Genomic DNA, 25,520 nt, shown 5'->3' on the forward strand with positions numbered 1-25,520 from the left:
GACAGCTTTCTCACCCATTCAAATGAATGGGTGAGAAAGACTCCTGCAGGTTTCCGTATCCTGCCTGTGTTTTAGGCAGGAAACGGAAACCTAAGTACGGAGACCGGGCCGCAGATGTGAACGAGCCCTGAAGCCTGTCAGAGCGTAGCAGAGGTAAGTAACACTGTTCTTTATGTTCCCTCACCTCATTATATGGTTCACGGGCCCATGGTCTTACTTACGCCATGAGCAGGAGCTAGGATCTGTAAGTAAATAGAGGTAATGGCCTATTAAAAAAAAAAATCAGCAGCAGTAGTGGCTGCTGCCGGGCCCCCTAATGTCCCAGGCCCTGTGGCAGCCGCTACCGCTGCTACCCCGGTAGATACGCCCCTGGGAGTGCTCTGACTCTCCCCTATTGACTGTTGTGGGAAGGAAGGATGGCCTTTGTTGAATTTCAAAATGCCAGATCCTTTGTTCTCAAAGTAAATAGGCTTCCCCCAAAACATGTCTGGCATCAGGTTAAGGCCCTATTAGACATACGAAAAACATGTCCCGATTTATGTTATATATAAAAAATAGATGTGGTGTGTATATGTGTACAATTTGTTTTGGTCTCAAATCTTCCAAGACAAGAGATGCCCTTTTCTATGTCGTCCATTGTAAGTTACTTATACTAAATAGTAGAACTTATAGTATGAGTGAAATATGTTTTAGAAGTAGAAATAATTTGGATTATCATGATTTTGCCAAGTTAAACAATGTGTAGTGTAGAATAATGAAACTAGATTTACTAGATGTAATGACAAAGACATTCCAGTAAAAAGTCAACAATGGGTCTGTGCTCTACTCACTCATCACAACACTGATATTGTGATATAGTCTGGAAGTATATTATATGGAAGAAGGTAGAAATTAAGGCCTAATGCACACAAGTGAGTGTGCAGGCTGATGGTCCTACAAGGGGGCGTCCAATGGCTCGTTCTATTCCGATGAACATAGAGCAGGTCCTATCCTGTTCCGTGTTATCAGAACAGAACGCATTGGAAGCTGCCATAGAAGGAAATACAAGCCCATGGGGTATTAGTTAAGTACAGTACCTATACATTTATCATAAAGATTGGTTGGAAGAGTATGATAACTTTTCTGTGTTTCTTCAATTGATCTTGCTGTTTTTCTTCTCTGTCTTATAGCCAGACTGTCACATTGACGATAAAGCTATATTTATAGGCTCCATGTTACAGTAGAGGAGGATTTGAGTAGACTGATGTATGGTTTTGAGTGATAAAATTCAGCATAACTCCAATTAATTTATTTACATTTTCACTTCCTCTGGGTTTAGGAGTCCAGTGGGCGGTCCCATTGATCAGCCTTATATATCTACAGATGAAATGAATGGTCAGTCACTGGTTAGGACCACCCACTGGATGCTCAAGCTCAGAATGAGCAGGAATTAAATGAAAAATTGCAGAGAAAAAATTAAAAAAACAGTCTCTTCCCACAAAACTATACATCAATCCCCTCAGCTCCCATTACTCTATAACACACTGCGTTTTCAATGTGGTGGAAGCCCACTGTAAAGTTTTAGGTGACCACCTGAAATTGAATTTAAATCTGGTCTTCTAGGTGATTGATTTCTTAAAGATAACCAATGTGCCTAATACTGTATATGGTGGGACTAAAAATCTGTATGTGGTAGCGATTATGGGGTGGTCCTCTTAAAGAGGTGGTCTTTTGGAGAGAATTTATAGTCTACTGATGATGTTTCCTTTGTTCTATAAGCTTTGTGAAATATTGTACATTAACAAGGAACCAGTTTCACAAGGAGATCAGAGATCCTTCACCAACAGGCAGCTGTTAACATTCTTCTCGCTAGGCTATCATGTGTCCAGTTATAACTTTAAGTCTTGTCGTGGAACATTAGAAAGACACACAGACCTCTTTCATTACATTGCTGAAGACTACTTATGGCTTAAAAGTGATTTCGAGAAGCAGATTGCAATGTAGTGGGTACTCAGGTTCTTCTACTCCAGGAATGTCCATAGTATAAGGCCCTTCAGGGTGATAGGAGAGGGTTTTTTCTCTGATCTTATAGAACACGACCACTGTGAGAAGTAATATGTATCAAGTAAAGGCTGTCGCTCCTTGGTTGCAACATTTACGCATTTGCTAGCTCCATTGCTAGAGAGTGAGCTGCTAAAATACAGCCTCATTGTATTCTAGGAAGTAGCATACAGACCTGAGGTCATCTTGTATAATGCCAAGTGCTGACTATAGCACACCTAAAGCTAAAACTAATAGTAATAATTACAATGTATTGGTTTTCACGTCAGTACGCTTTAGTTCCTTCTCTTCCGCTTTGCTCGAGACGGCTAGTTATAGTTATGTGGACTGCTTTGTTTTACCTTCACTAGATTTGTGATTCCTTGGATTTTAAACATAGGGTTGGGATTGTAAATGTCCAATATGAATGCTTCTATGGGGAAGAAGACTGCCATGAAATCTTTTTAGATTGTATTTAACTAAGGGGACATTGACACTACCGTTGGATTCCATCAGCAGTGTCCGTGGCTATTGTCCATACAAGATTTTAGCAACGGACACTAGCTGGTCCATCTGAAATTTCCATTCCTTTCAATGGGATTTTATCTTGTGTCCATTTAAATCCATGTCCATTTTTTCAAGCGGACAAAAAAATCCTACATGCTGGACTTTTCTTCAAAAACGGACAGCAAGTGTCCCTTATTTTTTTAACATTGAAGTCTATGGGCAACAGACTTCTAACGGATAATAGCTGTCCGTTTGTGTCCATTATAATAGGTGTCCATTTTTTTTTTTTTTAACAGACACCTTCTGAACGGAATCCAACGGTAGAATTTCCCAGCATATGCTATTGTATAGTAACATATGTCAGTCATAGGTACCCATGTTAAAGGAAACATAAACCACATAGTACTGTATATGTTTTTAATGATGGAAGGAGCATAGTTAATGTGGACAGAGGCAAAAGTAAGGGATAGCCATATAATTCTCCATTCATATTAGCAGAAGTCTTGTCCCAATTTGTTAAGGTCTTTGAAAAGGACCATACACATTGCCTAAAATTTCTTACATGTGGAGGACGCCTCCAGCAATAATCCTTTGGGACAGATAACCTACAAAATGGGGCAGGATTAAAGAAAATGAACCACTCCTTGAACGGGATTCCTGTAGCCTTGGTAGATTTATTTTTACTGTTTTGCTGACTAGTCACTCGATCAGGTGATGGGTGGATACCTCGACAAGAATTTGCGCCATCTGTCCAGCATTATGGTGGCTGTTACCAGTAGATCCTGAAAGAAGGGGTTTTCCCATTAAACCTTTTCTTTGAAGGATAGGAATCGATGGACTATGATACCATGAAACAAACAAGTCTCGCATTCCCAAAATACTTGTACTATGATGGGTTTCCTCTGTTCTCGAGCTTAAACACTAAACTACCAGTAATGTATGCAAACAGTATAATCGATATACCTTTGCTCTTTTCACCTTTGGTCACGTTTGATAAGATGGTGTTTTTCTGTGGGTTGGACAATTTTGAGTTTGCAGAAACATTTGTAGACAATAGACGCTGTGATACGGGACCAGAGACCTTTTCTCATTTCTGGAGTTCTTCAGTAAGGGGGCACATTGAGTTTCTATTCTCTATTCAATAAGTCATCCCAATTTCCCATGACCGAAGTTGTGGCTTTATTAATACTGGAGTAGCCGACACCTGACCCTCAAAGTTACAACATAAGTCTACCAAAAGTAGACTTGTATATCGGGGGCCGTGTATAAACTTATTTTAGTGATTGAAAAAGAGAGCCAGGTATCCATTGGTAAATCCAGCAGAATGTCCCTACAATCCTCAGAGAACACATACTGTAGTTGGTGTCATCTACACTAAACAATGTCCTGCGGACAACTTGTAGGGTGATGGTGTAATTGTGCCTTGTTATTGGATAAAAATGAATAAAGAAAGTGATAGACATATAGATTGTGATATAGTGGATTGCAAATACATATGGATCCAGTAAATTGCTTTATATATTCAGTTACCTGTGGTTATATTTATTGTTCAGTGTCTTCCTCTTCCTGGTTATTTGTCTATAGGTCCTCACAGTTCTCTAGCGTGATACTATTGCACAGAATAGTGTTCAGGCTGAAATCTTCTGACCCTGGTCCAGCCATGTGATGCCAGCTACTGACTGCCACGTAAGGCAATGGCATAAAGAGGTGACCAATAACATGAATGTTTGCAAAGTCCAGGGACAGGTTTAGGTGTTACAGTCTGGTAAGTTGTCAGGGGTGTAACTTGAAAGGATACAGAGACTTTGGTCGCACCTGGCCCAGGTACATTAGGAGGCCCCATCAGGTTTCTTTTCCAATATGAAGAGCTCAGTACTGTGAAAGATACATTATACTTCTACTTATTATACATTATATTTGTGGGGGCCACGGATTTGGCATCAGGGCCTGGGAGCTTCATGTTACGCCTCTGTGAGTGGTAAGGAACAGTCTTAGTAACTTTTTGGAGCTGGTCTTGTTGTTGGTGCTTGTCTTAAATCAGATCACAATACACAAGTGTCTACACACAGCTCATGCCCTTTCTCCACTCACTTGTGGGGGTACTTTCTCCGTTGGACCACTACTCAACTGCAGCACTGTCAACTTTTGTTCTATGCTTCATAGCAATGCAGTGGAAATAGGCTGCCTTTAGTGTTCATTCAAATAACTAACCTCTGCACACCATTGTGGAACATGGTGCTTACCTCACCATGACCAGTGCCTCATTCTGCAGCGGCCAACATGCTGCTCGGCTGGTTGGTCTTCAGAAAGTTCATCATTTCTGGAGGGGAGTCTGGTCATCCATTACAGTACATCTCTGTGACTCTTTCCATTTACAGTACAACTATGGAAGTTTTTTTTTTTTTTTTTTTTTTTTTTAAAAGAAGCCAGGTTCTCCTAATAGGTTGGTGTCCCAAATGTCAGACTTCTGTGTCATATAATGTGTCAAGTACCACCAAATGTGATTTCCATTGTTCTTTATTGTGCCCTTATCCCTCACCAGACATATGACGCTACACTGCTATTATACACTGGCATACTGCCTGTATTTTGTTTTATTTTTACACTGTGTAATTATATTATTATCGTTCCTGGAAATAAACCTGCAGTGCACATTGTAGATGGCTACTACTCTTGTATACATTTCTATGATATACTCGTGTACTAATAAGGGAGCTGGCCGTGAGTACAGTGCTTGACTTTTCTCAGCTGTCCAGTTATGGATCTTGAAATATGTCCTGGTACATTTAATATCCTACCAAGTGTTTGAGGTTACTGGTGAATGCTGCGTATGGTAACAGCCCCCAAATGTACATAACAGTGGCTTATCCATCAGAGCTACTGGCATAGTTTCCAACTGGCCTTGATATCCAGGGACAGGTCCATACATGCGCTTCAAAGCTTTCCTTGCAAGAAAATGTGTTCTTTTCCTCCGGAGACCAGCTGGATTTTTCCATTGACTTGTATATTGTATTATATCTTCATTCTCCAGGCCTCATATCTATATACTTCATAATTCGCCATCATAAATCTCAGTATCTTGCAGTATGTTGCAGGAACTCAGTGTCTGTCATCTGTATTTGCATTTAACCTACAGACTGTATAAGGAGTCTTTCTCTGCAAAATCATATATAGTTGTCCGAAAGCTATTGTACTGCAGCCTATTGTATCAGGATTATAACAGTTCTACTTCCAGGTGTGCAGGGACCTAGTCATGCCTTCCACTTGTTCAAAAGACAGGAGGGTTATATGTAAATTAGATATTATTCACCAAGTGGGCGGGAAAACAAAGTTACCATCCACTTACTAAAGTGTGATAATGTAATGTAATAAACGCTGATACTCACCTCTTCTGGGTTCCATTGCGGCACCTGGCATGCTAACATGGTCCTTTTCTATAGTATTTTGACCTACTGAGTGACGTCATTTGTCCTGCCATGGGCACATGTCATGAGATAGGTGTACTCCACGTATGGTTCAGACCAAGGCACAGGCCTCAGTGGTCCCCCGAGGTCTGTGACGTCACAGAAGAAGCTGGCAGAGGCCCACAATGGGGCACCAGATGCTGCCAGGGAGCCCAAGAGAGATGAGAGAAGGTAAGTATTAGTGTTTATTATTTTACTGCACCTCCCCTGGGCCTCTTTTCATTAAATTCTGGGACCTGAAAATTCAGCTTTACGAATTTGAAGCAAAATTTTCCACTTATCCAAAGTCCACATCATATTCCGCACATGCCAGGCAGTATTATCCACCTCCTAATCACTTCACGTGGAATTTGCCTTAGGGTTGAATGTCATGCTTAGCATCTAACTCCCAATTCAATATAGGGAGGTTGGTTTTAGGTGGAACTTACCACCTCAAAATCGGCTCCAAATACCGCCTGAAACAGCCTCTATTGATTTCAATGGGAGGCAGACGCTGACTTTTTTCTCTACCTGATTTTTTTCTGCTACCAATGCCATACCTCCCAACTTTTGAAGAACTGAAAGAGGGACAAAATGTGCGGCGCGCGTAGTGCGCCGCGGCAAATTTAGCCCCGCCCACTTTTTGTTGACTCCGCCCATTCGTTAATTTTTCATGTGCCCGCACACAGTATAATCCTCCTACAGTCACCCGTAAATTATATGTCCCCCCTCTATCTCTCCCCCAGTTTCATATACACCCTTCATCTGCCCCCAGTTTCATGTCCCTCTTCCATCTCTGCCCCCAGATTCATGTCCCTCCATCTCTGCCCCCAGATTCATGTCCCTCCATCTCTGCCCCCAGATTCATGTCCCCACATCTCTGCCCCCAGATTCATGTCCCCATCTCTGCCCCCAGATTCATGTCCCTCCATCTCTGCCCCCAGATTGATGTCTCCACATCTCTGCCCCCAGATTCATGTCCCCATCTCTGCCCCCAGATTCATGTCCCTCCATCTCTGCCCCCAGATTCATGTCCCTCCATCTCTGCCCCCAGATTCATGTCCTCTCCATCTCTGCCCCCAGATTGATGTCTCCACATCTCTCCCCCCAGATTCATGTCCCCCCATCTCTGCCCCAGATTCATGTCCCCCCATCTCTGCCCCCAGATTCATGTCCCTCCATCTCTGCCCCGAGATTCATGTCCCCATCTCTGCCCCCAGATTCATGTCCCCCCATCTCTGCCCCTAGATTCATGTCCCCACATCTCTGCCCCCAGTTTCATGTCCACTCCATCTCTGCCCCCAGATTCATGTCCCCACATCTCTGCCCCCAGTTTCATGTCCACTCCATCTCTGCCCCCAGAGTCATGTCCCTCCATCTCTTCCCCCAGATTCATGACCCCACATCTCTGCCCCCAGTTTCATGTCCACTCCATCTCTGCCCCCAGATTCATGTCCCTCCATCTCTTCCCCCAGATTCATGTCCCCACATCTCTGCCCCCAGATTCATGTCCCTCCATCTCTGCCCCCAGATTCATGTCCCTCCATCTCTGCCCCCAGATTAATGTCCCCCATCTCTGCCCCCAGATTCATGTCCCTCCATCTCTGCCCCCAGATTCATGTCCTCTCCATCTCTGCCCCCAGATTCATGTCCCCACATCTCTGCCCCCAGATTCATGTCCTCTCCATCTCTGCCCCCACTGTCATGCCGTCCTCTCCTTCATCTGCTCCCAGATTCACGTTCCACCTCCACATTAAACTTACCTTCTCCTCCGCTCCCTCGCCGCTCTCTGCCCGCCTCTCTCGCTGACTCATGCGGCTGAAGGAAGGAGCTGACACAGGTCAGCTCCTCGCTTCGCCGCTGCCCGCCTCTCTCCCTGACACATGCGGCTGAAGCTGCTCGCGTGCTCGCTTCGCCGCTGCGTGTCTCTCTCGCTGACACGTGAGGCTGAAGCGAGGAGCTGACCTGTGTCAACTCCTCGCTTCGCCGCTGCCGCCGGCTCCTGGCTTGTACATCGCGTCTACAAGCCAGGAGCCGGCGGCAGCGGCGAAGCGAGGAGTTGACACAGGTCAGCTCCTCGCTTCAGCCTCACGTGTCAGCGAGAGAGACACGCAGTGGCGAAGCGAGCACGCGAGCAGCTTCAGCCGCATGTGTCAGGGAGAGAGGCGGGCAGCGGCGAAGCGAGGAGCTGACCTGTGTCAGCTCCTTCCTTCAGCCGCATATGTGTTCAACTCAGATCTGCGTCCTCTGGACGCAGATCTGAGTTGAAATCGGGACATACCTCCCTCCAACCGGGACCGCGGGACATGTCACCCAAATCGTGACTGTCCCGCGGAAATCGGGACGATTGGGAGGTATGCCAATGCCTGTAACAGCCATTCAGATTCCAGATCTCATTTTTTATCATTTCTTGTGGAGAAAGATTTTGGAATACTGTGTCATAAGGTGAACCATATGACCAAACATGGAGGATCTATAACTCCATTATATGATGTCCCAGATATGTTCATCTTTACAGCCTCCATGAACATGACTCTGTATTTATTTATTATGCTTACTTATATAGCGCCATCATATTCCGCAGTGCTTCATAGACATTGTCAGTCACTGTCCCATATAGCACTCACAATCTACATTCCCTATTAGTAGGTCTTTGGAGTGTGGAAGGAAACCGGAGTACCTGGAGGAAACCCACGCAAACACTAGGCGAACATACAAACTCCTTGCAGATGTTGTCCAAAGTCTTAGTCTAACCTGACTGTCTTGTGAATTTTACATGATGTAAAACATATATTTGCCATTCTAATACATCCTCTATTCATTAACCACTTACCAGGTTTTATGCTGATATGGTAATGATTAGGGTTGTTCCGATCTTGAGATTTCAGGATCGATTTTAAAATCCGATTTCCGATCATTTTCCAACTGATCCTGATCGTGAAATATGCTCGATCGCCGATTGGGATCCGATTTTTCCCGATCCCGATCGCTCAACCCTAGTCAATGCTTCTCTATGGGAAAAGTCACTTTTGGGGTTGAGCCAACCTTGAGATTTCAAAATTCGATTTCTGATCATTTTCGTAAAATTTGCTCGATTGCCGATCGGGATCCGATCTTTTCCAATCCTGATCGCTCAACCCTAGTAATGATGATAATATTAATAATATGATAATGTGTGATAAGAAGTGCCCAGTAGAGCTATTATACTGGTGCATCATCTGTAAGAGAGTCTAATTTCCCAGTCTACATTGATGGTAGCTCCTCAGACAGTGAAGTACTCTTCCTTCCGTGTAGTGAATTTCTCTTAACCCTTTTTCCATCTTTAGAGGTTCACTGAATTCAATTTCGCTAAGTGCTATTGTATAGGAGAGCCCCTCTGCCCACTAATGTATTTATTCTGTCTAAGGAAATGTGCTCGTGCTCTTATAGGAAGCCCCCAGCTAAATGCTGCTCAGACTGCTCAAGCAGAAATCCATGACATGGGAATATTCGTGTAAATGGATCTGTGCACTTACTATATATATAAATGTATGCTGTGAACATACTGATGGGTATTTTTTCATACACATGTACAGTAAGTATGAACATTAAACTGAAATGCTAGTGACAAGTAATCTGCCTACATAACACCTGCAAAGGTTGTGGTTGTCACCCAGCATTCCCGGATACCGGTATGACAGTGATAAATTTGCAGCTTTTGTACAATATATTAAGCGTCTCAGTTCAGTTTGGAGTTGCGTTACATGGTTTTTCCTTTTTGAAATATGGCTGTGCAAAATAAGCTATTGGCATCCTCCATATGTATATATTTTTATATATGTATGTATATAGTAGTATACCCCCTGACTTCAACTGCTGGATGACGGCAGGTTTCTTCCCTCTTTTTGGATGTTTTATAATCTGCCTTATTTAACCTTCCATTAATAATTTGGCATTGGTTGCTGATTTGTTGGTGTTTTCTATAGGCAAAGGCCGAAGTGGCTTCAATAGGAATGGGAAATATAAAGAAAGCTCTTATACTTCTCCCTTTTGCTAAATCCACTACTGGCTGTGGCTGAAAATCAGAGCAAAATCCGCCACAATCCACCCCCCCCCCCCACACACACACACACACACCCCACCCCCGAAAAGAGAAAGTTTTCTTTGCAATGTCTAGCCAAATGGTTTCTTTACATAAAGAACTTCAGACAAACTTTAGTACAGACAAAGGGGCTATTTGTACCCTACTTTATAGGGGTTGGCCCATGAGAGTGAGGATCCTGTTACCCCATCCAAATGGTGTGGCAGGCCAAGCATGCATACTGATGCACCTTTCATTTTCTATGGTACTGTGCTTGACTATCTTCACCAATTCCATAAAGGTTGAATGGGGTGATAGCAATCATGTTTGGCCTGCTCTACCCTTCAGATGGTAGAATGGGATCCTCGATTTTGTGATTGTTGGAGGCTCTAGTGATTGTATCCCCATCAATCAACATGCAACACCCAGGGGCATAACTTTGAGGGGGTACAGAGGGTGCAGGAACCTTAGGGGGCCCATAAGCACTGGCATCACTATTGACATTGCAGTGTCCATAAGCCAAGGAGACCCACAGATTACCCTAACCACACTAAGGTGGATTAAACTCCTTAGCACCCATAACCATCTCTATCAAAAACTCACTGTAAGGGGGCAACACGGTAGCTCAGTGCACTGCAGCCTTGCAGTACTGGAGTCCTGGGTTCGTATCCTGCCAAGGACATCTGCAAGTAGTTTGCATGTTCTTCCTATGTTCGTGTGGATCTCTTCCCATACTCCAAAGACATACTGATAGGGAAAAATGTAGATTGTGAGTTCTATATGGTGCTTACACAAAAAAAAAATGCTGTAGGGATAAGGTAGGGGGCCCTGGACAAAAGATTTTAGACTTTAGTTACGCCACTTCTGACACCCCTAGTTGTAATGAAGCTAAAGGTTCAAAGTGGTTGTCTCTTTACTTTAACACAATATCGAAAGATTAATTCACACCTGGCAGTTTTCCTGCACAAATTTCTGTAACTGCAAACCTTATTAAAATGTATGATGTAGTCACAGATGTTTTTGCAGGAAACCCTGCCACACATGAAGAAGAAGTGATTCCTTGTTTTCTCCTCTCTATACATGAATACTAATAATGTACCAAACACCTACATAATATATGACAGGTATTGCATAACTGCATTGTCTCAGAAATCTCTTGGGGAGATTTACTAAGCAAAATACACCACAATTCTGGGGTAATTTGTGCCAAAAACTGTCTAACATATCTATGTGTGTGGGTCGTAAAAAACGGATGATACATGGTTGTCATCCACTATGTCACCCCATAAACTTTTATTTCTAATGGATCAACATCATTTAAAAGCAAAAAAACAAAAAAAAACTTCCACTGACAGTGAAAAGAATAGAATGTCTGAATGAGTACAATGAAATGCAGACGTGTGAATAAGGCTTGTGCAGTGGCGTAACTAGGAATGGCGGGGCCCCATGGCGAACTTTTGACATGGCCCCCCCGACCGACACCGACGACCTCGACCACCCCCCTCCTACTCATTCCTGCGCACTCTATTATGTCCCATAGTGGCCCCTGCACACAGTATTATGTCCCTTAGTGGCCCCTGCAAACACTATTATGTCCCTCAGTGGCCCCTCTGCACAGTATTATCCCCCATAGTGGCCCCTGCACACAGTATTATCCCCCATAGTGGCCCCTGCACACAGTATTATCCCCCATAGTGGCCCCTGCACACAGTATTATGCCCCATAGTGGCCCCTGCACACAGTATTATGTCCCATAGTGGCCCCTGCACACAGTATTATCCCCCATAGTGGCCCCTGCACACAGTATTATGCCCCATAGTGGCCCCTGTACACAGTATTATCCCCAATAGTGGCCCCTGCACACAGTATTATGCCTCATAGTGGCCCCCGCACACAGTATTATCCCCAATAGTGGCCCCTGCACACAGTATTATGCCCCATAGTGGCCCCTGCACACAGTATTATGTCCCTTAGTGGCCCCTGCACACAGTATTATCCCCTATAGTGGCGCCTGCACACAGTATTATTCCACATAGTGGCTCCTGCACACAGTATTATCCCCCATAGTGGCCCCTGCACACAGTATTATCCCCCATAGTGGCTCCTGCACACAGTATTATCCCCCATAGTGGCCCCTGCACACAGTATTATGTCCCACTGTGGACACCCATAAACAATTATTATACTCTGGGGTCTTTTCAGACCCCAGAGTATAATAATCGGAGACCCAGGGGGAGAAAAACATTAAAAAACCTCTGTTACTCACCAATCTCCCATCTCCTATGCTGTCGGCCTCCGAAGTAGTCGCTCTTCAATGACGTCAGACGTCACATGACCCGGGACGCAGGCCGGGGTCATGAGACGTCAGACAACTAGGCCGAAGCCTGTACGGATCGTGGAGAGGTAAGTAACAGTGTTTTTTTATGTTTCTTACCTCTCCCGGTCCGCCAATCATTATACTCGGGGGTCCGAAAAGACCCCCGAGTATAATGGTAGCAGCGGTAGCAGCTGTCACTGGGCCCCTAATGTCCCGGGCCCTGTGGCAGCTGCCTCTGCTGCTATGGCGGTAGTTACGCCACTGGGCTTGTGCAAAAAAGATGCCTGGCTTTGCTGAAACTTGGCATGGTTTATTAAAAAGTGATCATGGCCTAAGTTGCGGTACGGTATGCCAAAAAATGCACAAAAATGTTGTCAATCTTTTTTTTTTTTTGTTGTAATCTAAACCAACTAGTAAGTGGTATAATGTTAGACAATCTAAACATACAGTATGTCAAATTTATCAAATAGCATTAGACTCTGATAACATTGGTGGAATTTGAGGCTCTCGTACATATATATATATATATATATATATATATATATATATATATATACAGTATATATATATATATATATATATATATATATATATATATATATATGATTCTCCTATCTTCATTTGATATTATATGTGTATTCTTTGCAGATACTGTACCTACTCACTTTAGCAAGTTGTGATTGGATAATAGTTTGATTCGACATCACACTCACCTCTGTATCATTGCACTATAGCTATGGGCCCATGAGTGGTATGAAACATGTTGGGGGGGGGGGCATTGATTGTCACCATGGACTTTAAGGAATCTCGAAAGATTTTATTCCTATTACGGGCACTGGACTGTTTTCCTTCCAGAACAGTAGCATGATAAATAATAATAATAATAATAATAATAATGTAATATATAGCAATAATAACTCATATGTGCCCTTGTCAATCCCAGGTAAATAAGTGATTATCAAGATTTCTAGACCACAGAAGGATCTTTACTTCCAATATATACCATGCCTATAAATTTCAGGTTCTTAGCCCAGCTGTCACGACTAGGCAGCCCCTTCAGATTACTCCCTACACCCTACCTATATTCATGTGTGTGTAGATATATACGTATATATGTATGAATATAATAAATATGTACGTAATGTATTCTGCACGTATCCATCTATTTCTATATAGATGTACATTTAGGATTTGTGCGCCTCGGATGGCTGCCCTTTTAGCACTTGCAGGCACATGATGGCTGGCTGTGATTGGTAGGCTCGGCTTATTCGTTGATTTCCCAGGGAGGGCCAGCTGCATGTGCGGTGTTCGGTATTGGCTGCTCTTCGCTCCCCCTTCCAGCTCAGCTCATTGTGGACGTCACTGCGAGCTCCGTGCTGAATCCTAAAGCAGCTCATCCCTCTCCATTCATGAATCTCCTGTGACGTCAGAAGAGCCCTGGGCTCTCTTTGCAGTGGGCTGCAAGATTGTGTGGGTGGCATCTTTCCTACCCCTACAATTTCATTTTCCAACCCCCCCTCCACCTCCGTCCACATCTCAGTGTATCTATATTTCCTGATTTGTTACTAGTCCATTCTTTTTCTTGGCATCCTTAAAGACACAACATGGACACCGGTCTTATGCAGCAATGTGAGTATCAGCTGTCAGCGTAACCTCTTTGTTTAATTCCTTACAACGGGGGTACAGAGGTAGTAGGGAGGGTGGGGGGAGTGCGTGTTCGTGCTATGAAGGACAGATGGATGGGTGATGGTCCATCTGTCTCATAAGATCTCTAGGGCAAATAATGATGCTGTGGGACCAGAAACCTGATACCTCCCTTTGCAGGATGGATCCTGCCACACAGATGCTCAGCTGCTGTATTGTAACCATCGCTGCCCTGTCAAACCCCTTTCTAAATGAAGTGCAATTTTCCTTTGTAAGACTATACTGGGCCACAGCTGAGCAGAGATAAGCAGCAGGGGACCAGTAGATTTCTGTAGGAGGCTCACAACCTTTATTATCCTCTATAGCCATATAGCTGGAATCTTCAGAAACCCTGGATGATCCCATCTGCAAGTTTCGGATCTTCTGGTAAATCATCATTTCCTATGTTTTAATATATATATTCTCATTTTGTGAATCTTGGTCCATGGGACAGTTCCTCGGTTATAGATAGTAGGTGAGAGATTATGAAAGATTTATTTCCATTGCATTTTACACAAGTGTGTTTTAGGCCTGAGGGTCGGGGGTGCTGTATACGTTATCATCACCCCTCCCATCAATAGGTAACTTTTATATCTATAAGGAATAATCACAACAACGTAAAAGCATTGCAATATAACTGCTTGTAGAATTGTACTGTATACTTTGTATCAAAGCACCGTATAAAATATGGGGGGTCAGATCCGATCTGGAGCTAGGTTTGTGAATGGGGCTTAGATTGATACGTGCCGTCCCCTTCTATTACTGCCATGTGTCAAATGGAAATAACACTTAAGTAAAGCAAAGTATGGCAGGTATTTGTGATCCCAATGCAGGGATAACTTGATGAATCCTTATTTATTTGTACTTGTTGGTAAGTTGATACATTATTATATATTGATACAGTCTTCTGATACTTGAATACATGATGGTGACTTGATGTATTCTCATATATTGATGCAGTCATCTGAAACATAGCTTCATGTATTTTTATATATTTATAGTAGATGGTACCTTGATGTATTCTTATATCTTGATGTATGGATACTTGCTGGTAGCTCTTATATATGTTGATCCATTCTACTGATACCTGTATACTTGCTTTATATAATCTTATATATATCTGTGCCTCGCATTGAGTTACTGAGATGTCTCATTTTTTCTCCTATGATTAATTGCTTGCAGATTCTCATCCTTCGAGGAGTTGGAATAATGCAGATACCCGATGCACTTTATAGATAGATACCTTTCAATACATGCAATGCTTGGTAGACAACCTATGTTTTATTACTGCTGTAGAACAGCAAACCCCAGGGCATGCTGGGACTTGTTGTGTCTCCTACTGTAACTATGCATTGGTTTATAAAACTTAGTCCATATGCGTAGAAGTAAGACATATTATGTAAGATATTGACATGTTATTCCTTTTTGCATTGTTGAAATGCATGCGTGCTCCTAGCCTAGGAGTATGACACAGGCAGATGCCATCGAATATGCTCTGAAACCTATATTGTCACGTGACCCCCACTAATACATCCTTGACGTCCACGTATGTCCATTATGGGTGATGCAGACCAGAGACTTATTTGTATTATCACATATTCCATATTTAATGGCATATCTCAAGGCATGGACAGGATTCTTGTGTCTAGGGTAAGTGTATCGGTCATCATTAACAATGACAACAAAGGACAGCTCCAAGCCCATGAACCCTGGTATCTATACGATATGCATCCTAGCAATGGATATTTCACTTTACATATCATCTAAAGAGAAACCTCCAGAGGTGCATCTGAATAGGCCATTTAAGGACACAGCACGGCTATTAGTTTATTGTAAAGGAGAATGGCTTTGTGCTAGCGGATACATATATTTATAAAGGTTAGATAAATACTTAATAATTCATGGTATTCCAATGATTTTATTTTGCACCAGCCATGTAGCGGGTAGTTTTGGATTGTAGTAATAGACTTTATCTACATATACAGAGGTTTGTAATGTTTATGCTCATCCACAGCAGTCTGCCATCTTATAATGGGATGTTCAATAACTAAACACAATGATGTGATGGCTTTATCTACGGTTATTCCACAGTAATCATATACAAAGGATGGAGAGACCTCTGGCTACTGAGTCATAGACCCTTCCTCACATTCAGAGATGGCCTGGTACTTACTTTTTCATTCATCTTCAGGCCTTTTCATACTGTGCTACCTGTAGAAAGAGAGAGCGATGAGGATGTTCATACAATCAGGATGTTGATACTACCCCTGGGGAAGGAAGGTGGAGTTATTATGTGAGATCATCACTTTTCAGGGACCCTATAAGCTGTTGTAGAGTCTGTCATTCTGATATATTCACTTTCCACCAATGGCTCCAGCTTGTATACTACAGCTGACACTATACTGTATATTCTTATACTACAGCTGATACTATATATTCTGATACTACAGCTGATATTACATAGTCTTATACTACAGCTGATACTACATATTCCTACAGCTGATACTATATATTCCTACAGCTGATACTATATATTCTTATACTACAGTTCATGCTGCATATTCTTATACTATAGCTGATACTATATATTCTTATACTACAGCTGATACTATATATTCTTATGCTACAGCTGATACTACATAGTCTTATACTTCAGCTGATACTATATATTCTTATACTACAACTGAAACGTCATATTTTGATACTACAGTTGGTGCTACATATTCTTATACTACAGTGAATACTACATATTCTGATTCTACAGCTGTAGATGATACTACATATTCTTATACTATAGTGGATACATATTCTGATACTATAGCTGATGCTATATATTCTTATACTACAGCGGATACTACATATTCTGATACTACAGCCGATACTGTATATTTTTATACTACAGCAAATACTACATATTCATTTACTACAGCTGCAGCTGATACTACATATTCTGATACCACAGTGGATACTACATATTCTTATACTACAGCTGCAGATGATACTACATATTCTTATACTACAGTTGATGCTGCATATTCTTATACTATAGCTGATACTACATGTTCTTACACTACAGCGGATACTACATAGTCTTATAATACAGCTGATACTATATATTCTTATACTACAGTGGATACTACATATTTTGATACTACGGCTGTAGATGGTACTACATATTCTTATACTATATTGGATACATATTCTGATACTATCGCTGATGATACATATTTTTATACTACAGTGGATACTACATATTCTGATACTACAACATATTCTTTTACTACAACTGCAGCTGATACTATATATTCTGATACTATAGTGGATACTCCATATTCTTATACTACAGCTGCAGATGATACTACATGTTCTTATACTACAGCAGATACTACATATTCATATACTATAGCTGATACTACATATTCTGATACTACAGCTGCAGCTGATACTACATATTCTGATACTATAGCTGATACTACATATTCTTATACCACAGCAGATACTACATATTCATATACTACAACTGCAGTTGATACACATATTCTTATACTACAGCGGATACTACATATTCCTATACTACAGTTGATGCTACACATTCTTATACTATAGCCGATACTACATATTCTGATACTACAGCTGCAGCTGATATTTTTTATTCTACAGCTGATATTACATATTCTGATATTACAGCTGATATTACATATTCTTATACTATAGCTGATGTTACATATTCTAATATTACAGCTGCAGCTGATGTTACATATTCTTATACTCCTGCTGATACTACTTATTCTTATACTATAACGGATACTACATAGTCTTATATTAAAGCTGATACTACATATTTTTATACTACAGCTGATACTACATATTCTTATACTATAACGGATACTACATATTCTTATACTATAACGGATACTACATATTCTTATACTACAGCTGATACTACATATTCTTATACTATAACGGATACTACATATTCTTATACTATAACGGATACTACATATTCTTATACTACAGCTGATACTACATATTCTTATACTACAGCTGATACTACATATTCTTATACTATTAACGGATACTACATATACTTATACTACAGCTGATACTACATATTCTTATACTATAACGGATACTACATATTCTTATACTATAACGGATACTACATATTTTTATACTACAGCTGATACTACATATTCTTATACTATTAACGGATACTACATATACTTATACTACAGCTGATACTACATATTCTTATATTACAGTTGATATTACATATTCTTATATTACAGCTGCAGTTGCTACTACATATACATACTGATACTACATTTCTTGCACTGATTATTATGGTATATGTATATTAGAATTGGAAATAATAAGGTTTACTATATTTTCTATATTTTAACATCAGTTTTTCTGTGAGCCACATAATAAATTATAATAATTTTCCACACTTGTCACATTATCTGCATCATATCCCGACTGGCGTCAGGTTTCCCTGGAAACAGAGGGGTGGATGCCGTAAGTCTAGTGCTAGAAAGCAGCCTGTCTATGAGCTGGGAATCATATGACCCTTCTTGCAGCTCCCAACTGTGCCATCCGATAGTGACTGTATGCTGTGTACAATGCACACGTCTATATTATGACCTGTCCAGGGGTGTGATGGAACGTCACACCAATCACAGCTTGGGAACCCAGTGGTGGTAAAAGGTGGGGATAGACTCCAAGTGTATAATTGCTACTAAAAATTCTGATTAACTGGGTAAATGGGCTCCGCTAAAAGAGGTGGAGTTGTGACCTCTTCTATAAAAAAAAATGGATATTTTTCACTAGGCTGCCGTCAATGCCTAACAAATACTGTTAAACACATACAATGCAACAATGACCCCTCATTAAGCATAGAAAAAACGCGTAGGGTCATAACAATGGAGAAAAAGAGTAGCACAGAATAGTATAGTTTTATCTTGTTAGTGTATATACTAAATCCAAATACACAGAAATCTATATGGTAATATAACTCAGATCCCATAAGCTCAAAACATATGCATAGAATTACAAACATCCCAATATACTCTCACCTGGCCTGCACTCCCGCCCAACACGCGTTTCGCTGACAAGCTTCGTCTAGGGGGCATGTCCATGTTTTTTTCGTAACGTAAAGAACATGGACACGCCCCCTAGATGAATCCTGTTGGCAAAACGTCTAGGTAGGCAATACAAAGTTTTAACTCATCCCTCATCCCAATTAGTCTGTGTTATCAGCCCATAAAGGCTTTTCTAGGAGTAAGACATCAATGGGAAATCCTTAGTACAGGCTCTCAATGTCTCATTGTTGTCTCTAGGTTCTGATCCGCTCAAATGAGACATTGATGGTCTATCCTAAGGATACATCATGAAATGCTTTCTCCTTGAAAAACCCTGTTAGAACATCTTAAAGATGGATCTTCTGGCAGCTTTTGATTATCTTGCTTAAGAGCTAACTGAATGTCTACCTTTGTAGATGGGAATTCAGAGATTTTGATTCCATGGCCTTTTCGCACACACAGTTCTTCAGGGTTATGGTTTCAGTAGAGACATCTTTTCCTTAAGATGTATAGGATTTATATAGTACATTTCTGTAATATAAAGTTTTGGCAAATATACTGTAGGACAGAACTGACATTTCAGTAATTGATGGTATCTGATACTCTTGTTCCTTATGGTTGACATGATTGATAGTCTTCACAAGGAACATGGAATCCTGTTTGGCCTGTAGATATATGTAGGGTTTATTGGTAGAGATGAGCAAACAGTAAAATGTTCGAGGTTCGATACTCGTTTCGAGCAGCCCCTCAATATTCGACTACTCGAATCGAATATCGAACCCTATTATAGTCTATGGGGGGAAAATGCTCGTTTCAGGGGTAGGCAACGTTCGATCAAATTATACTTACCAAGTCCACGAGTGAGGGTCGGGCTGGATCCTCCGAGAAGTCTTCTCCTTGCAGCGTCCCCGCAGCATCTTCCGGCTCTGAATTCACTCTGCTAGGCATCGGGCCTGGGCAGAGCCAACTGCACATGCCCGCACTACAAGCGGGCATGCGCAGTCGGCTCTGCCTAGGCCCGATGCCTGGCAGAGTGAATTCAGAGCTGGAAGACGCCGCGGGGAAGCTGCACGGAGAAGACTTCTAAAGGTAGGAGAAGAACCAGCGTTGATTGGCCGACTGTATAGCATTCGGCCAATCAATGCTGGTTCTGCATCGAACTTTTACATTTGAATAGCGAGTGGTACTCGATCGAGTACAAGTATTTCGAATACCGTAGTATTCGATCGAATACCTACTCGATCGAGTACTATTCGCTCATCTCTATTTATTGGGTGTTTTATAAATACAGTGAACCCTCTTTGTGGCGGCCATCCAAACTTGTATTGTAAAGTGGAGGGTGGGCTTTTCAAAGAAGATGGCTGGTACTTATGATAAGAAAATTGAGCGTAGCGTTTGCCAAAAAGATGGCCAGCATGCAAGTACTGTATAATGGTCTTGGAAGTGGTTCCAAAGAGAGAGTGGCAAGTGGTAGGCCTAAATCTTTTCATCCATACACAACCTGGTTCATGGCAATCTTTCCTATGTACATAATCGTCTTTTTCTGTGCGATCCGTAACATGTAAGGCAATAATTTGGTTGCCACTTTCTTATTCCTGAATAGCCCTAAGCTAAAAACAACTTTTTACGTAACCCTGAGATTATGTAAAAAACAGCGTCAGTAATTCATTAAAAAAAGACGAAGAAATCAATCTTTGGAACATGTTAAAAATTAAAGTTGATTATGTCATTGCACAGCGCATTAACCTTATTTGGGTTTGCATAATTTATATTCATGAAAATGAAATTGGGACATTTTTGATATGCAGATTCCCTGCTGGAGTATAGTAAACTATTTGTGTGATGGCTTTTAGGTATTTTGAAATAATTGATATACAGGTTCCTTCACCTCTAAGGCCTACATTTACATATTTACATCCCCTGGACAAGAAAAACAAAGATGGGGCTGGATAACCTCGCATCAGGGGTGTAACTACCAAGGCAGCAGCGGTAGTGGCTGCCATAGGGCTCAGGACACTAGGGGGTCCGGTGGTAGCTGCTATCACTGTAGATTTTTTTTTTAATAGGCTGATACCTGCTGGAGTAATCCCAGCAGGTAATGGGTCCTATTTACTGCAGCACCGGAAGATGGAGAGGAGCTGTTTCCTCCACACTCCATCTTTCAACAGTAGTGAAGCCAGCAATTGCCGGCTTCACTACTGTACCCCAGCAGGGGCCGCATGCTGACTGGGCTCCTGCCTCATGGCACTTGCATAATGACAGCCTTATCGTTGTCCTTTTCTTGCATCTATTTTGGCAGCACTTTTATGACTTAAGTAGAAGAAGCCTAAGTTATAAGTTGGGCATACATATTAGACTTAGACTGACCAATATTGACCAACTAATATGTATGATGTGATTGGCCAAAACTTATTTGGTGTATGTTGGGAAATAATGTATCAGCATGAAGTATATTCTATCATATCTGATTCTTTGTACTCCGGGTTATAATGTGCAGACAGAGGTGTTTGGCTCCAATTTACTGTGCTCTCCTGCCCCTATTGATACGCACCCATGCTGATAAAACCAAATGTTTATGGGGGAACAGGAAGAACAATAGCTTTTAAACATGTATAGACACCTATAACACAGCTCTAATCTTTTTTTGCTCTTGCTAGATTTCTATAGAATTTGAAGGATATTAATAGTACCGTCGAAAGTACTGAAAATGATGATGGCTATAATGGAGGTCACCCAATGTCAAACAAGTTAAGAGGCATCTACGACAGTCAGGTGCTATTGTTAGGCGACGCACAACGTAAAGCACTAGGCAATGGCACGTCGGATCTTCTTTGGCTAATAATGATGTAATTATACAACATATAACAAGAAGTTGTTACATTCGCATCTGTGTGAGTTTGGATATTGAGCAATGTTAGGCCTGTGTTTCCATCCTAACCTAGCTGCATAAAAACATACAATATCCTCATAATTTTCTTGATGTTGGTCTGATCGGGTGGAAGAAACCTTGTATACTGAGCTGAGCAGTGACCTGGCTTGTACGAGAGGTCCATTTGGTAGAACAAAGTAGGCGCAGCACAAGACCTTTTACTTTTGCATTGTATGAACTTTAGAAACACCTTTTGCAAATAGCACGTATTACAAGGTAGGGGGTGACTCTACAGCAAGTATGTTAGATTAGGAACTGAACACAATTCAGGGACAGGACCTAGGAACTGACTTCTGGGAGGCTCTACATGACAACTTCAATGTGCATCTGTCACTAAGCAGATTAAGCAGCAATGACCTTAATTTTTACCATCCCATAGGTGCGTCTAGATTCTGAAGGTCACTATCTGCACCTTCTTATACCTATCACTTCACCCTACCACCCCATAAGCCACACTACATTACTGCAGCTGTCAGGGCATGCTGGGAATTGTAGTTTCACAGCAGTTGTAGCGCTTTGCTGCAGGACCCTGTACATCGGTATATTTTACTGTGTATACAACCGTGCTTGTTCTTAGTCCTACTTACGCCCATCCAATATTTCTCCCTAAAATATAGGCCGATGTGGATAATTTGTGTCAGCAATATGGCTGTAGAAAGCCACCACTATATTGACAGTACATGGAACAGGCGTTTTGCACTTTGGGTATGTCTGTACATGGCAGGGAGAAAAAATGCTGAGTGCCTGTCACACTGGAGATGATAGGCTGTGTGAATGGCATCCTTGTCTGATATTCAATACAGACTTGTATCCAGAAGAAGACTTTCTTGTGTAAATTGTTGCCTACACAGGGTAATATGGGTTCAGTGTTGACGAACTTGGTAAACATTGATCAGACTTGTTTTTGTAAGCTGCAGTCTTCCCGTCCGCACATGCAAAACCGCTTCTATTACTCACTGGTTTTAGTGTTTGTATTGATTTAGTCTTGGCCTAACCTTGAATGTACTGTCTGGAGGGTTACATGGGAACAAGTAAAATATTACTGTGTACCAACATCTTATATACGTCATGTAAGATAAGACCAAGTGTCCTGAACATAGGTTATTTTCTCTCTTTGTAGTTAACGTATGCAAAAATACCAATAGGTTTATGTAAAAGTGTCCTGCTGTCTTTGTGGTTGTCACTAAATATATATAGACTATGGTTATTGGGGTTTTCCAGGACATTTAAGTTGATGGCCTATCTTTAGGATAGGTCATTAATTGAAGATTTGTGGAGGTCTGATATCTGGGACCGCCATGGATCAGCTTCCACTTCACAAGACATCTGAGGTTAGTTTCACATCTGCGTTCGGGTTTCCATTCAGGGAGTCCGCCTAGGGACCCCCCGAACGGCAACCTAATCTGCATAAAAAAAGCGGTTACCGTAGGTAATTGCGGACCCCATGGACTATAATGGCATCCGTGTGGTTTCTGTTCGGTTTATGCGCAAAAAATGTGGAGAGGGGAACAGAATTTTTTTTCATTCGGAGAGGGGAATGGAATCCCCGAGCCTGACATCACGTTCATTGGTCAAGTGAATGAGCTAAGCTACGATTCCAAGATGTACAGCACTGTGCTTGGTGAATACTGAATAAACTGCAGCGCTCACCTGAATGCTGAAGCCTCTTCAGACAGCTGATCAGTCAAGGCCTGGGTGACTTGGCCTCTGGAGCCTCTTGATAAATTGGGTGTGCCTGGTGCATATCCGCCCATTATAAAACGGCAGTCCAATCCATCAATCTAGTAACTATCATGGCCTAAGTAATAAAGTAAGGCCTCGTTCACATCTGCGTTGGTATTCCGTTTGGAGGAGTCCGCATGGGCATCCCCCCCGAATGGAATACTAAACGCACTGGCAAGTGGTGTGCTAGTGAAAGCACACGGACCCCATAGACTATAATGGGGTCCGTGTGCTTGCCGCTAGATCTCTGCAGGGAACATGTGGACAGAAAAGTACTTCTCAATCTACTTTCATGTTCTCATGACTCTCAGAGATCTCGGTGCAAGCACATGCACCCCATTATAGTCCATGGCGTCCATGTGCTTTTACTGCACACCGCTTGCAAATGCGTTCAGTAGTCCGTTTGGGGGGTCCGCATGTGGACTCCCCAAATGGATTACCGAACGCAGATGTGAACCAAGGGTAAGCCAAAGTAAATGTGACCCCACTAAGACATATTTTACTATGGGAAAACCTATAAACATATAGTGTGAATTTGAAATCATTGCCCATGAGATGGTTTCCAGACTTATACTAACTATGGTCTTGTACAAAGAACCTTTTGGAAACCTTGACAAACATTGTGAAGAAGGAGGACACTCTGAGCCAAAGAGCCAGCTGTTACCCGAACGAAATAATCCCTCCGTGACGGCAACACCTGCTACATTGGGATTCCTTGTATACATATAATCTAATGTAAACGGTTTCACTGTGCTTAATATAATAACCCATTATTATACACTACACATATTTGGGAAGCCTTTAAATCTTCCAAGAATGTATGCAGATTGGGATTATACGTCCTTTCTACCTACACAATTCAATTACATAAATCAGTTGAACAATACAAAGCAAGTGGGCAGCTGCTGAGATGGCAGAGTCCACAGGGACCTATGCAGGGGACAGGAGGAAATGAAGGAGAATTGATTTAAAAGATCCGGTCCAGCTGCATTGCACTTGTCTTATTCCAGGCCATCTCAGGTCCCCATGGGATAGAGACCAAAAAAAAAAAACCTTTGTAGAGATATATAGTTATATTAGCTTTATGTAAATCTCACAAATTAGTATTGGGTCTTTTGTAAAATCCGTACTTTTTTAAAAATTGACTTTTTTTTTCTTTTGCATCTACGTCGTTTTGTCTAAGAGCTTTTTGTGGTAAAATTAGGGGCCTCAGCTTATATTTGGGTCGGCTTATACTCGAGTATATACGGTATATAGATTCTATACTACTCATAGATTGTTAACTCTTGCGAGCAAGGCCTTCAATCCCATCGTGTGAATTAACTTTTACTCTGTATTGTATCTTCTTGTCTGTATTTGAATTCTACAATTAGTAAAATTTTGCGGGATACGTCGGCGCAACTACACGTTCTGAAACGCGTAAGCTTCCTTCTGATGGATGGCGCCTCGCATACTTTGATCATGGATACAATAAACGTTAAGTTTTAATTTTTGGGACACTCCTGGATGGCCGTATTTCTTTTTTTTCTTCCTATTCTTTATATAGGTGTAGACTAAACCTTTTCTGTTCTTTGCCCTATTGTTTTGTGGTTAAAACGTGGAACAAAGCTGCAGTGAATTACAAAACTAGGCCTCGAAATCAGTGAATGCCACATATAGCGATGTATTTCACATTTGTTCTATTGCAAAGGCAATTCTTTGTAGACTGCAGATTCGGTGGTGTGGGGATTGCTCTGGGTTTTTGTGGTTTTAAAGCAGC

The 25,520-nt window shown here is 41.7% G+C and overlaps 1 protein-coding gene across 2 annotated transcripts in view; it reads left to right on the plus strand.

The window, feature by feature from the left end:
* The first annotated feature begins 13,727 nt into the window (after positions 1-13,727).
* MAP3K13 (mitogen-activated protein kinase kinase kinase 13) overlaps positions 13,728-25,520 on the plus strand; it is a 58,553-nt gene continuing 46,760 nt past the window's right edge. The window contains exon 1 of one of the 2 annotated variants that reach the window (XM_075285057.1): positions 13,728-13,975. The gene's annotated coding sequence lies outside the window, so the exon portion shown is untranslated. The other variant, XM_075285058.1, reaches the window with a different exon arrangement.

Source organism: Leptodactylus fuscus, chromosome 8 (assembly GCF_031893055.1).
Source record: "Leptodactylus fuscus isolate aLepFus1 chromosome 8, aLepFus1.hap2, whole genome shotgun sequence".
NCBI classification, from domain to species: Eukaryota; Metazoa; Chordata; class Amphibia; order Anura; family Leptodactylidae; genus Leptodactylus; species Leptodactylus fuscus.